At 37.5% G+C, this 15,328-nt stretch overlaps 1 long non-coding RNA gene and 1 pseudogene across 1 annotated transcript; both read right to left on the reverse strand.

The window, feature by feature from the left end:
* Positions 1-9,268: 9,268 nt before the first annotated feature.
* On the reverse strand, positions 9,269-10,476 carry LOC133876507 (cytochrome P450 71AP13-like; annotated as a pseudogene).
* A 2,533-nt stretch (positions 10,477-13,009) lies between these two features.
* Positions 13,010-14,020, reverse strand: LOC133874955 (uncharacterized). The gene is made up of 3 exons (XR_009901414.1): positions 13,904-14,020; positions 13,761-13,825; positions 13,010-13,068 (listed from the first exon to the last, which is right to left on the reverse strand). It is a non-coding gene; the product is annotated as an uncharacterized LOC133874955 (long non-coding RNA).
* Positions 14,021-15,328: the final 1,308 nt, after the last annotated feature.

Below are 15,328 nucleotides of genomic sequence, written 5' to 3' on the forward strand. Positions count from 1 at the left end.
CTTTTTGAGATCCCATGCTGACATGACACCCTGTATTTTTTAATAAAACTATGAGAGAGAAATTAAGCTATAATTTTTCTTTATTAAAAACATGGTATCATGTCAACATACAAGGACCTCAGAAAAACACTAGAAAGATCTCTAACATTTATCAGAATAGCCCACCTAGCTAGCCCCACCACCTTTTTTTTCTTTTTTTCTTTTTTCTTACGAGTTTGTAAAACAAGTCACTTGGACAAAATTTGTGTACAAGTAGGGGCGGAAGGAGGGGGGTCGAGTGGGATCAAATGCCCCCCTCCCTCCCCCTCACATTCCGAAAATTCTCTTTACCCTAGTAAAATTCTTACCTATGCTTTGATTGCCCAACCTCACCAACTCATCGGGGGCAAGTTTGCCTACCTTCTACCGTGATTTATTTTTTCTGTTCCTGGTTTCATGCTTTTAGTTGTTTCTGTAATTATGTTAGAAAACTTACAAAGGTTGAAGATAACACAAGCCCACCTTTATTTTGTTTTTCTTTTTCTTCTTTTTTCTTTTTTTCAAAATGCAACGTTTCAGCTTTGTTTTACCAAAAACGCACTGTTTAATTTAAAGGCTGTGAGGCATGACTTGAAAATTTTGCAGACTTTATTTTACACCTACTTTAAAATTTTGCAGACTTTTTTGTTTAAAATTTTGCACTTACTTTAACTCTGATTTGTGAAACTGACAAGTAATGTGACAAGCACCGTAAGACTTCATAGGCTTTTTCTTTTTTAACGAGCATCGTAGGCTCCTAGCTTCTCAACAAGCAATAGTTGCTGGGTACTCTTAAAATAAACATCTTTCTAATTCTTATTTGAATATTTGGTATCTTAAAAGTCCCTGCATCCTATTTCTGAAGTAGTTGAAGTAGTTCAAACCTTTTTTTAACAAACGAAACTATATTTAACAGAAATAGAAAATAAATCATAAAGCCAATTCAATTTTTAAGACTTTTATTTTGAACTATGTTAAATCATCAGTTATTTAACAGCTTAAACTTATATTAAAGATTAGAGTTAAATACTCTATTGGTACCTGAGTTTGAAGCTTTTTTAAATTTAGTACTTGAGTTTTCATTTATTTCATAGGTGATGCCTTAGTTAGGGGTTAAAACCTATTTGGTACTTCTGTTACATTTTTCGTCTAAATTTTAACAGTCTGCCACATGTCAACCGCTGAGGTAGACATGTGGCACTATATAAAAGAAAATTAAAAAATAAAAAATAAATATCTTTAAAAATTAATTAAAAATTAAAAAATTAAAAAAAAATTGAAAAAAAAAAAAAAGAGAGAAGAGGGGTGGCCAGTGTGAGTTTGTAACACCCTAGTCCCATATTAGGAAGATGAGTAGCCCACATAGAGTGGATGATTTATAAAAATAGTTATGAGTGGTAAGTCCCACATTGCTTAGTTATTATGTGAAACTGGGCTTTATAAGAAATTTTAAGAAAAATTTCAAATTGACTAGTCATTTTGGGGTGATAGCGCAGATGTGGCTAACGCTTTTTCATGGGCCGTTACAAATGGTATCAGAGCCACCTATTAACGTCATGTCATGTGGTACTGGTGCACCGATTTAAGAGGGGGAGTTTGTAACACCCCGGTCCCATATTGGGAAGAGATGAATAGTTCACATAAAGTAAGTGATTTATAAAGATGGTCATGAGTACTAAGTCTCACATTGCCTAGTTATTAGGTGAAAATGAGTTTTATAAGGAATTCTATGAAAAACTTAAAATTGACTAGTTTTTTTGGGGTGATAGCACAAATGTGGCTAGCCCTTTTCCTTGGGTTTGACTTTGAATGGGAAGGGCATTCACTTTCTATAAAGGAGTGAAGGTGGAATGCTTTGCTTCCTTTTCAATGTGGCACGGGTGAAAACCAAAGCCTAAAGGATACTGCTATCACTTGAACATGTTTTGCTTCCTTTTTCGATTTGGGCCAGCGTAGACTTTGCCGAATCGTGAGTTGCCATTCCACCTAACACTAATTGGTGTTAAGGGAGACAAATTCAAATTTTTTATGGACCTCGACATCACGCCCAAACATGCCTATTTTTAGAGCAGTCTTAGGGAGCGACATTGTGTCCCAACAGACTTGAAGACACGTCTACAAGTACTTTAGATGCAAGTCCACGCATACAGACATAAAATACTTACACACATTCATACATGTATTAGACACCTAAACGTAAAAGTATCCCTTAACAAGTAAAAAACACATTTTTTTTTTAATAGCATGGACGGCCATTAATAGCATCCGGACGGCCTCCTTCCGGAAGGAAACATCTTGCATCCGGACGGCCCTGCAGAAAATTCCAGAATTACTTTTCGGACTAGAAAAACTTGGCCCGTCCGGACGGCCAAGGCTCCCGTCTGGACACGCGTACCACATAATTCGTTTTTGACCTAATTTAGAGCTTCCTAAGCCTATAAATAAGAGGCTCTAGGCATGCTTTCAACACAGAATTCGGTGGTGAATTCTCTACAGCTTAGAGAGGGTGTTTAGGGAGATATTGAAGATCTGCTAGCTCTCTAGCTTTGCCAGTGTGTGATTTGATCTGCTGTGAAATCTATCTTAGGGGTTGGCCCTAAGGTAAAGGATTCCATTGAATACCCCTTCAGGTAGGAGACCTGGCTGGGAGGCGTTCGTGTTGGGTTACATGTTAGAGAGCAAGGTACGACCACTGCATCAGAGGTATGTGAGTGTTACTACTTTGTATCTAGTCTTGTCTTCTGAATAGTGGATATCCTGGGTTTGGCTGCCTCGGAGTGGTTTTTCTCATATTGAGTTTCCACTTTGTCAACAAAATATTTGTCTCCTTTAATTTCCGCATTTAATATTTTGTTGCACACTGTTCACACACACTTGTTAAATTAGAAGTCCATTTAATTTTTCAATTGGTATCAAAGCGGGTACACTCTGTTTAGGATTTATTTCCTGAGTATGATCTCCATCTCTTGTGACTTCTATTTTTTTTATTACACATTTTATCATTAATTCTTCTCAGTTTTCTAATGAGGATTCTGATATTAAGCTCTTTAAGGTTTTTAATAAATTGAAGAATGCTCAACATTCTTAAGTTTCCCATAAAGAGCTTAAAAAGGTGAAGTAAGAAAAAAAGTCTTTGATTGTTCAATTATTTGAATCACATGCTTTGATTGGCTCTTTGAGATCTGAGAATACCATGCTATTTGATATTATTGATACACTTGAAATAAATTAAAGGAATCTGAAAATCTCTTGAAAAAATTCTCAAGTGATAATTTGAAAAGCACGTTGTGTATTCATTCAGATATTTCTAACAAGCCTGGTTTAATTGTTGATGATTTGAGTGCTTCTACTTCACATGCTTCTGATTCTGAATTAGATTCCAGTATTATTAAGCCTGTGATAGTAAACACTACTTGTTTGGATAATTCTTGCTTGAATAATTGTGTGATGCCCAAATCCAAATATACAGGTACACAAGCTCATGGTAAGTTTGTCCCTACTTGTCATAACTGTGGGAAGATTAGTCATATTAGGCCAAATTGTTATTTGTTGGAAATCCCACAAGCCTTGGATTAAGCAGGATGCTCTGAGTAAAAGTGAAGTTGAAGATTCTTCCTTAGCAAAATATGTCCCTCCGCATAGGAGACATATAAAAGGTAAGGGCAATGTTGTTTGTAAGAATGCTAACCTTAATTCCGCAGAGAATGTCAAGAAACATTCAAACAAAAGAAGCTTGCCCACCTGCCATCACTGTGGCATCACCGGTCACATCTGATCCAAATGTCCACAGCTCCAAAAATTGAAGGTTCAGAGGAAGCTACTAACAAGAGCTACATCAGGCACTCTACCTCCGATGGCTCTTCAGGCTCCACGGCATAAGCAAAAGTTTGTTCCTGCCAATTAGAGTGGCAAACCAAAGAAGAACAAATCAAGGCGCTACAAGAGAAAGCAGCAGAAGCCCAATGGCAGCCATGGCTATGAAGGATTGTTGAGCCTAATACAAGGTATGCTCAGGAGTATGGCCAACATGGACATGACCCGCAAACCATCCCTAAGGGTTAAGCAGGTATGGGTCAAGAGTGATGAGACCATTCACTCCATGAGGGGGAATGAACGTACCTAGCAGGAGAATGTGTTCATGCCTAGGATTCGGTTCCTAATCCTAAGGCATCAGGTTTGATTGCTTGCACTTTTACTTGTTATATTTGTGTGCTTACTATGCAATCTAGGAACCAGATTGTTGTGCCCCCTATTCTCTTGAGAGAACATTGCAGGTACTTGTTGGGGAAGATAGAAAAAGTAGGTCGAGCGACTGTTTTTCTGTATTGGCATCATCAGGTTTGATCTTGCCTTGCATATGATGTCATTTCCATATTTCATTTTTTTTTAATTTTTTTAAAAAAAAAATTTGGGAGAATTTGCAGGATATTTTTTCTCTTGGCATATTAGATAATTGCATGTATTTTCTCCTGATATCTCAATTCTTTGGGTATTAATTTACTTTGCTTAGATATAATTGAGAGTTTCTAACTATAATTTGCCAAGTGTTTTCCTATATATGCAAAAATTGGATAGCTTTTTTTCTCATGCGATGAAAAATGTGCACTATCAACGACTCCCCTAAAGGTACATCTTTCCTTCTCTGACTTTGTGTTTCTAAGAATTTTTGGATAAGAGAAGATGTTTTTGATAAGATGGCCAAATTGACCACATGCTAGTTGAACCTAGAACCTAAAAACTCTGGCATTCCCTCTAGATTGCAGCACCATAAGAATCAAGTAGTAAATCATATGAATTATGCACTTTAAATTGTATATTCACTACTTATGTGCTGAATTTGCTATATGCCTTGCCCTCTACGTGCAAGTAAAAAATTTACTTTGTCCTTCATGGTACAAGTAAAACAATTAGGTGTTGCATCTCAGGGGAAGTGTATCAGATGAGGGTGGCTAGGCCCTAGTAAGTCATAAGGTTTGACTTTTGGCTAATCTGTCACATATTTTCTCTCTTGTCTAGAAATCTAGTTGCTCTTTGTCATTTCTGTGATAGTCATACCTTGTGGGTTAAGTCTTCACACACACACGCATTGCATGAGTTGAGCTGTCTATTTGAATTTTCTATGTCCAGGAAAATGTTTGTGCTGATTGAACTCTCAACTCTCTTTTATATCTCTGCTTAGTTTTGAGATGCTCCCTGATTGTGTTATCAGTGGATTATACATGCGTGTTCTGAAACTGACTTGAGAAAAATTAAAATTCTATAAATTTTTCTTCAGTCTTATGTTTTTCAGTGTGAAGCGTCCGGACGAAAGTAGTCTTGTCATACGCTGTTCTAGCCGTAACCGTCCAGATGGTTAAGTGACATATCTGGACAGGTTCTCAACAAGTTTAAGACTTGCGTTCCTTTTTTTGTCATATACACATCTTTGCATTTTTATTGATTTCTCATGGCATGTTGTGTGTTTTTCTCGTGGATTTCTCCCGAGATTTTAGCATTCTTTACACATCTCTTCTCATCCCATGATCTTCATTGTGTCTTCTGTTATTCTTTTAAGTTTTTGTGCTTTTAGAATATTGGAATATTTGTTGGGATTTTTTCTTGAGATAGTGTGCATGAAAATCCTATTCTGCCTGTTTGTTGGGTTGATATTGATATATCTAGTCATTTGAATTGCAATCTTTGTTTTTGTAATTCTTTGGCATCCATTTGACAGCCATCTTAAATATCACATTATTTTTGGAACTAACAGGATCTAATAGTACTTTTGGAGATATTTCTGGTTGGTTTTGATTAAGGAATATGACATCCAGCGACTCCCAGCACAATGTTTGACAGATGGATCATTTGGAAAACTGATTGTTGTTGAAGTTAGATGTTCAAATTCCAAAGGTCTCAGGATTAAGATGAGCTTTTCCCCCTAACTCATGCAGAGCCTTCCATAGCATTACCTCAGATCTACATCACTTTGAGGTTCAGTGGTGACTCTCCTCATTTATCTTGCATACCAGTTACTTAGAGGATGTCAATCTACGGATAATCAGGGTCGGGCTTTACAAAATCAAGAGATTGAAGATTTTTCAGTCCATGGTTCCCAGCTTCCAGAGCTAGAAGCCGAAGTAGTACAAATCCAGCTTTTACGGATTTCTCTCCGTTACTTAATTTCAGTGGATCAGCAGGATTTGGTACTTGGAGGATTTATGTTCCTCTCTTTTGAGCCACTTGCAGACTTTTCTCTATTTTCCTATTGTTTTGGATTTTAGAAAGTTTTTTGTCTGTGGATATTATTACTCTGTTTACCCTTGTACTTTTGAGGGGGAGTAATTGTTGTGTGGTTTTTCTCATTACTCTGTTTTACCCTTTATCCCTTTATGACAAAAAGGGGGAGTAATTTTTTATTTGGATCGGAATTGTATTTTTAACCGGTCAAGTGATTTTTGTCCCAGAATGGCCAAAGGGAGAGTTTGTTAGTTTTTGTATTGGCTGCATTCTGTTGGACAAAATCACTTCTATGTAATGTTTCTGCTTTCACAAGGATGCTGCTTTATCCAGAGTCTACTCTTCAGCTATGGTCTTCAAGAAGATTCTGTGAAGTTTTCAAGGAAGTTTATTTCAGTTCCCTGTCAACCGTCCGGACGACGTGGTATTCCGTCCCAACGCTTATCAGTCAGCAACATCCGTCCGGACAACGAGATCTTTCCGTCCGGATGCCCATCAGTGTCTAGAAGCTTTGAACAGTTCAAGATTGCATCTGTCCGGACGTAGCGGCAAATCGTCCCGACAACGTGGTTATACCGTCCGGACGCCATTCAGTGTTTGACAAGTATTGGGGTTACTGCCTCAAGACACAGTTATAAGAAGACGGCTGTCCGGACGATGTTCTCTATAAGGCAAGACGTGCATACAAAGTTCAACCGTCCGGACGTCAGACTTCATGGTCCGGACGATCAAGCTTCATATATGGAAATTGTGTGCCCCAGTTCAACCGTCTGGACGTCAACCTTCAAGGTCCGGACGCTCCAAGCCTTATTATGGTAATTTCGTGCAGCCAAAGTGCCCTTCCGGACGATAGGGCAACACCATCCGGACGCGGCCTTATTATTGAAGCTTTCAGTGCTACTTTGGAAAGGCGGTTGCAGTTGACTGTCCGGACACCCTCGGGTATTTTGATCATAACTTCTTACTCAAATATCGGATTGGGACGAAATCAGCGTCGTTGGAAAGCTAAGAAAAAGTTCTGTAAATTGAGCATCCGGACGGCCATTAATAGCGTCCGGACGATCTCCTTCCGGATGGAAACATCTTGCGTCCGGACGGCCCTGCAGAAAATTCCAGAATTACTTTTCGGACAAGAAAAACTTGGCCCGTCCGGATGGCCAAGGCTCCCGTCCGGACCCACGTCCCACAGAATCCATTTTTTACCTAATTTAGAGCTTCGTAAGCCTATAAATAAGAAGCTCTAGGCATGCTTTCAACACAGAATTCGGTGGTGAATTCTCTACAGCTTAGAGAGGGTGTTTAGGGAGATATTGAAGATCTACTAGCTCTCTAGCTTTGCCAGTGTATGATTTGATCAGCTGTGAAGTCTATCTTAGGGGTTGGCCCTAAGGTAAAGAATTCCATTGAAGACCCCTTCAGGTAGGAGACCTGGTTGGGAGGCGTTCGTGTTGGGTTACACGTTAGAGAGCAAGGTACGACCACTGCATCAGGGGTATGTGAGTGTTACTACTTTGTATCTAGTCTTGTCTTCTGAATAGTGGATATCCTGGGTTTGGCTACCCCGAAGTGGTTTTTCTCATATTGAGTTTCCACTTCGTCAACAAAATATTTGTCTCCTTTAATTTTCGCATTTAATATTTTGTTGCACACTGTTCACACACACTTGTTAAATTAGAAGTCCATTTAATTTTTCAAAAGACTTAAATAGATAGATGTAATATTGGCTCTTGATTACGATTAATTTATGATAGATGTTTAAGATGTGATTTCCACTATTAGGTTTATGTTTTCCGCTGCATAGTAGATAGATGTTATACTCTGATTTACTAGGTACATAGTATGGGGTATGTACCATATGTTGGCTTTGCGACATATTGCTGTGCCACTGTGAAGATCGGTTTATATTTTAAGAGATTAATGTTTATGCAAAAAAAAAAAAAAAAAAAAAAAAAAAAAAAAAAAAAAAAATTGCCATAGCAAATGGTATCAGAGCAGTTTGCTCTAGGGTTGTTAGGAAAAGCGGAAGTCTTGGTTTGTATTAGAGTCTAGGGATAATAAAAGAGCCTTAGGAATATAAAAGCTTCAACAGAGACAAAAAGATTTAAATGAAGTTCTTTGTGTGCATTGCATAATTATTGTAATGCATCTATCAGGATTTGTGTTGTTTACATAGCATAGTTTTGTGTAAACAACTCATGCCACCTAGACAATGACCTTTTCCTTTGTTCGGAAGTGTTGCATGCGTCTCGACAGATTCTAGTGCGGCACATTCCTTTGTCACGTCTACTTATGTGGAGTTGTGTAGGTAGAGTGCAAACCCTTGGGTCAAAACGTAAGCGTGACCACTTGTTGGTAACGTTGTATTGGGTAGGCCTAGGAGTCAAGTCGCTTAGTTTTTTAGAAGAGTCTAACAAGGATTTGTTAGGCTATAGGCGATATAAGAGAGAGAGCTTCTCGTGAGAGTAGACTAATAACCATTCTCTTGAGAGATGACGACTCATCTAGAAAATCATGCGTTCGATAGTACAGGAGTCCCTTTAGAGTGAGAAGTGAACGTCATCGTTAATGCGTCAATGGGAAAAGTACGAAACCAATTCAAGGAAGTGGCCTTACTACAACTACAAAGACAACACCCTTGCGAGGCGACAACCATCAACTGAGATAGCTATATATTCAGACGACGAGAGACGTTTCCTCTACGAATTCGACTAATAGGTACGAGTTAAGATATTAAAAATATTTATGCGAAATAGATTAAACAAGTGAATAGCTCAAAATGGTAAATTTCAAGATATCTTAATTTAATAAATTATGAATTTAAGAACAATGTTAAAACAAGCAATTAAGTTAAGAATAACTACTCAATAAAATTTATGGGATAAGCTAGAATACTTTTAAAACACGACTTCAAACATAAGAATTAACTTAAAAGGTAGTAGTTCAAACATGCTTTGCGTGTAAGGTATAGAATTTAACATAAAAAATCAACAAAGTAAAAGTGATAGTTCAAACATGAACTTTCAATATAAGGTGGTACGCATTAGAGAATGTTGTTTGAATTAGGTCCAAGTGTTAGAATTAAGTTAAGTGCCCATTTATCATTTTCCAGTGAACCACGTGTGCATGTAGTTCAGCTGAGGCAGATCACTCTCTAAAACAACTCTTCTCTCTCCGACGATGCTTCGTACTTCGGCTTGTGCTCTTTCCATGACTTTTGGGTTCGTGATGAGCTCTGTCATTCCCCAGTCAAGGGTGATGAACGTTGCCTCAGTTCCTGCAGCAAACATGTCCTACAGTGGGAGTAAATAGTAATGGCACTAATCAATATAATCCGTATGCAAAAAGTGAAGTAAAACTGGAAGTCTTCAGTGACCAAGATGACAGCCTTTATGTTGTCCATGGTGAGAGGCGTTTGATCATCAGATCCATTCTTCTGTATATCGAGTAACACATCCACAAGGTCCTTCTGCTCCTCTGTTTCTCTCTTGGGATTGCCATGTTCAGCCAGCAACTGGTCAAAAAGTTTATCAAAGCGTCGAAATGTGTTCTGAAGTCTAGATTTCATGCCTGTTAAGCTGTGTATAAATTCCATGGAAGGGAAGAAATCTCCGATGCTAAATCCTCCAAGCAATACTTGATACTCCTCCAGCAACTTTTGGAAGCCATGGCGATCATATTCTCCTCCTCCTGAGAAGTCCCTTCCAAATGCAACCCTGCAAAGGACGTCATTTGCATATAGTCCAAGAATCTTGGAAAGATTGGTGGTGCCAGGATAGGACTCTGCAACTCGAAGGATCAAACGAGCAACTTCTTCTTCTCTAACAAAGCTATACGATTGAACTCTTTTGACGCTTAGTAGTTCAAGTATGCATATTTTTCGAATATGCCTCCAATAAGCACTATAGGGGGAGAAGGCAACATCTGTACAATCATAAAATAGGTACTTGGCTGAAAAGATTCGCGGACGGCTTGATAGTGCGAGATCATGGCTAAAAAGGTAGCTTTGGAGGGCATGGTGGGAGATTAATGGGCATTCCTTTTCTTGACTTCTTCAAGAAAAATCTCAGCAGCACCACCAGGAAAATGGAAGCAATGAGGAAGATGGGTTGGAAGCTTTCCTTTTCCTTTAGCCATTGAAGAAAAGCCATTGGAGTTTTCATAAACATGAGTGATCCAGTATATGATGCCACCTTTTTCTCCATATGGTCATCCTAACTAATCCATATAAGGTAGTGATTAGAAAACAACAATTATACAGCTGGTATACAACAATCACTCACATGGGATGGGATGAAGCTTACAATTACATGAGCCCATGTAGTGATAGGCTTCACCCCATGTAAATGATTTTTGTATACAAGTAGTGATATTATTGTTTTTCCACCCCTACCCTCCATATGTGTATATATATATACACGCAATTGTGGCTTTATTTATTTACTTTTCCAACTTTCCTCTTGCCATAGTGCCGGTATCAATTAATTATAATTTATTCTTGGACTTTGAATCCTGAGAATTTGTCATTGCTCAGAATCGGAAGTAGAACGACAGTGAAGCAAATCCTCGAGAATCATGACGATTTTTCTCAGGCCCATGTGCAAAACAAGTTAGTCACACGTGCAAACACGTTTTTTCTTTTTCTTTTTAAAAGGGGCTAAACAATCATCTCTAAATAATTTTTAGTAAAGTCCTGCATGATGCTCTCTCTCTAAACCCAAAGCTTCTCTCTCTAAATAACTTTTAGTGAAGTCCTGCAATTGTGGGTTTTCCCCTTAGCCTTTTTTGGGTTAAGGTAGTTTTGCTCTTTCATGCGTTTTTTCAGTGGAGGCTAGTGTTTCTCAGTCTTTAGGGCTATAGAGTTTTTGTCCTCTCGATTAGATCCGGTAATGGTTGTATCTCTCCAAGTCTTTTGGACTATATATGGAGGTTTTTGTTTTTCAGTTGTTTTGGTTTCTGCCAAGAAGGCACTCCCGAGAGGTACCAAAGGGGAGCGGACACTCCACTCATGCCCCCCAGCCTTATTCACCGCCGTTCTATGGTCTAGTCGCCGCTTGCTACCACCGTATTGACTATCCGTGCTCGGCACGTGGTCATCAAGCGCCAAGGTGTGACGACCTTTTTTTATTTTTTGAAAACATACAAACGGATCTTCACAGTGGCACAACTACATGTCGCTCAGCCAGCATATGGCACATGCCTCATAACATGCACATGATAATCAGAGTTACATCTAACTGCGAAATATAATAATCAATGTGCAGCGGAACACATATCATAAGCGGAAATACATCTAATACATAACAGTTAATTACAAGAAGAGCCATTTACAAATCTATCTATTTAAGGCTTATAAAACATATTACACTGACTATATACTAAAATATAGGCTCAACAAATACATATGCCACGTATGACACGAGCCATAAATAAAATACCCAAATACGGACTACCCATGAGTCCGTGACTTATGACTGTCGCGATGTGCTCCAATCATAGCATCACATACGCTAGGTGGACGAGTCATTATCTATATCCGCAGAACCTGCAACCAAAGTATCAATGTCTACACGGTTGCGGGGGTTGCTGCATCCGCACATGTGAAATTATGAGCCCACCGCCTTAGCATAAATAATTACACTAAGACCTCAGAGGTATACTATTCACTGAGTTTTCCCAAAGAACCAACTTTTCTTTTCTAGTCATGCGTACACTATAACAGCAACCAATTTTATAAATTTTTGTTTGAAAACCCTCATAACTAATATAGCAAACACCGACTAATAGAAAACATTTAAAGCATATTACGCAGCTGAGCTTATACGTAGAAGTTTCATTATTGGAAACAACTACATGCATCCTCACCTACTATAATACTTTTGATGCAGTGAGACTTAGAAAACAAAAGCATTTAAATCATGCAACCATCCGATAGAAATATACATAAGCTCTTTTCCATTGAGACTCTTATGCATACCAATACGTCTAGCAAAACTACTCATTATATAAAAACATCACTCATAAAAACAATGTTATACATGCTCATGCTAATGGTTTTATGCCTTGGGAATCGAACCCAAGTATAGTGCTTCAAGGGAATCTAACCCAAGTAAGCACTAGTACCTCAAAGGAATCTAACCCAAGTAGGTACCTCATGGAAATCTAACCCATGGTCGAGGACCTAAAGGGAATCTAACCCAAGTAAGCACCTCGTGAGTACTTCAAGGGAATCGAACCCAAGTAAGTACTAGTACCTCAAGGGAATCTAACTCAAGTAGGCACCTCATGGGAATCTAACCCATGGCCGAGGACCTCAAGGGAATCTAACCCAAGTAAGTACCTCGTGAATACCTCAAGGGAATCTAACCCAAGTAGGCACCTCATGGGAATCTAACCCATATATAATTTCCTGTTGGTTGTGAACCTCACTTCGAAGCACGTTTAGCGTTCATATGCTTATGCCTCATGCCTTAAAAACAATATACATTTCATTTCATGAATCATGCCTTAAACACATGCTTTCTTTATAAAACATAAACAGTCCAACATATCATTACTTAAACAATTTGCATAACTTAAATCTCCAACTTATACTCATTCTAAAATCACATATCATATTCATACTTCAAAACATCATCATAATTTCAATATACTCAAAAGTACTCAAATAATCCACAACAGATCATAATCAAGATATAGTTGGTTCAGGTTTGTAAAACAATATATATTTTGCAATTCAGCATATATGAAAATAATATTTCTCAGTGAGTAGAATACTCACCTTGGCTACGCGGATTTAATCACTAGGTCTCCTAAACACCACATTGCAATGTATCACTGTGAAATAACACATTGCACTATTTAATACTTTAAATAATTAACACCCTAATTAGCACTTGAATCGCTCAAGGCTAAACCGTTGGAAAACCCATAATATTTTAAGGGTCTCAATTACACACCCATAAATCTATACACTAACTAAACTCAATTAACAACAACCCAAAGTATTTACTTGGGGTTAGACATTAAAATTACCATCTAAAATAATTACCTATAACACCAAATATTAATCCCAAGTTATATTCATTAATCTATAAATTATTTTCACTAATATTATTAACCCTAAAATTATTTTCATTAATCTTTACAATAATTATTTACTTATTAACATAATTTATTAACACATTTAAAATAACATTAACTCATAAAAAGTCTTAGGGTTAACCTTGAAAATACTATTTAAACTAAATACCCATAATTATTTATTTTTACTAACATTAGAACATAACCCATAAACACTTATTTTTACAAATTAACAATCTAAGTTTTAAATACTTAAAAATCCTAAATTAATTTAACCAATCAAATTATAGTTTCCAAACTTAAACCCATAATTTATTTTACTAACTCATAATATAATATTGATATTTAAACACTAACAACACTAACCCATAAGGTTTACCTAGGATTAGACACAAAAATCGCAATTAAAATACATAACCCAAAAGTTAGGGTTTGAAGAAACTAACCAAAAATTTCACCAAATGTAAATCCAACACTTGGAGAGTGTTTAGCAAGCTCCTCATAACAAATCCTAAGAACACATAAAATTAAACTTACATATCTTTAGATTTAATCTAAAATCTTAAAGACCAAGAGTTTGTGAAAATACCTCAAACCAATCGGTAGAAATGTAGATCGGGTTTCGTAGTTCACGTTTCCAAAATCAGATTTGAGTTTGGACAGTTGAATCTTTGTAGATCATGGTTTTTGTATAAAAACCAAAGAAAGAAAATGAGAAATGGTGAAGGGAATCGGACTGCAAGTGAAAAATGGACTCCTTGCCTTTTTAAAATTGACGTCGTTCACTATTGAAAAGGCCATTCGGCCTTTGTAATTAATGCTTTGTTTGTTTCGGTGTAAAATGGTTTCTGTCGTAAAATAGTTTTAGGGAAGTTATTTTTCAGAAAAATATTTTCCGTCGAAATCATTCTTCGGTGTTTGGCGCGTACGGAAAATTACAAATATTTTTTATATTTTAATTTTAAAAAATTAAATTTTATTCACAAAATAAAAAATATTAATATAAAATAATATAATTTTTTTTTTATATATATATTTGGCATATACAAATTCCGGCCATTTTTGCCGGATTCCGGCACAAAACGGCCAGATCTCGGCCAGTTGACCGGAAGCCGGCCGGATCTGGCCAAATGCCGGGGGTCCGGCCAGATGGTCGGTGATCCGGCCTCTCCGGCCAGTATCCCGGCCAGACGGCCGGATCCATCCAGGATTCCGGCCAGATGGCCTGATCTCCGGCGTTCTGGCCGGGATTCGGCCGCTCCCGCCAGTCTGGCCGAAATCTGGCATGGTATACCCGGAATCCGTCGACATCTGTCGGATGTTGCCGGATTCCGGCTTAATTTGTCGAATTCTGGCACGGACTGGAGTCGGAATTTGACTTGTGGAAATTCGGCAATAGTCAACTACTTGAACGTAAAGGTTGACTGCGTTGTTTAAAAGAGAGTCGACTGCATCTACCATCTACGGAAAATTATTTACGCTTTTAAAAAGCGTAAATCATTTCCGAAATTTATTAAGCATTTTTTATCAAACGGAAATCATTTTCCGGTTGACCATTATTTTCACCCCTACCAAACACCGAAAAATACTGAAACTATTTTTCAGAAATCATTTTACGCCGAAACAAACGGGGCATAAATGACTATTGTTTTACCGTTTTCTTTTAAACGGCCGTGATTTTCTGTATTTTAGAAAGGCCATTCGGCCATTTTTTTAATAGCCATCAAGTCTATTTTGTCTTTTATTCTCAATTCTATTGTTTCTTTGTTTGATCTCTTTCTAGCACTAACTCATTTCATGACCTGATTTTTCTCCTCTTTTATATTCTTTGACTTTTCTTTTCTCTTTTGTCTTTTAGCATGATTATTCTACACCCATCTCTTCCCTTCTTTCAAAGGCCAACGGCCCAACACACCTCTTCTCTCCATTTAATGTCCCATTCTATTTTATCTTTTGTTTTCATCTTATTCCCTTTTCATTTCAATATTTCTTTTATTTAGTAACTCTCCTTTTA

Source organism: Alnus glutinosa, chromosome 8 (genome assembly GCF_958979055.1).
Source record: "Alnus glutinosa chromosome 8, dhAlnGlut1.1, whole genome shotgun sequence".
Lineage (NCBI taxonomy): Eukaryota > Viridiplantae > Streptophyta > Magnoliopsida > Fagales > Betulaceae > Alnus > Alnus glutinosa.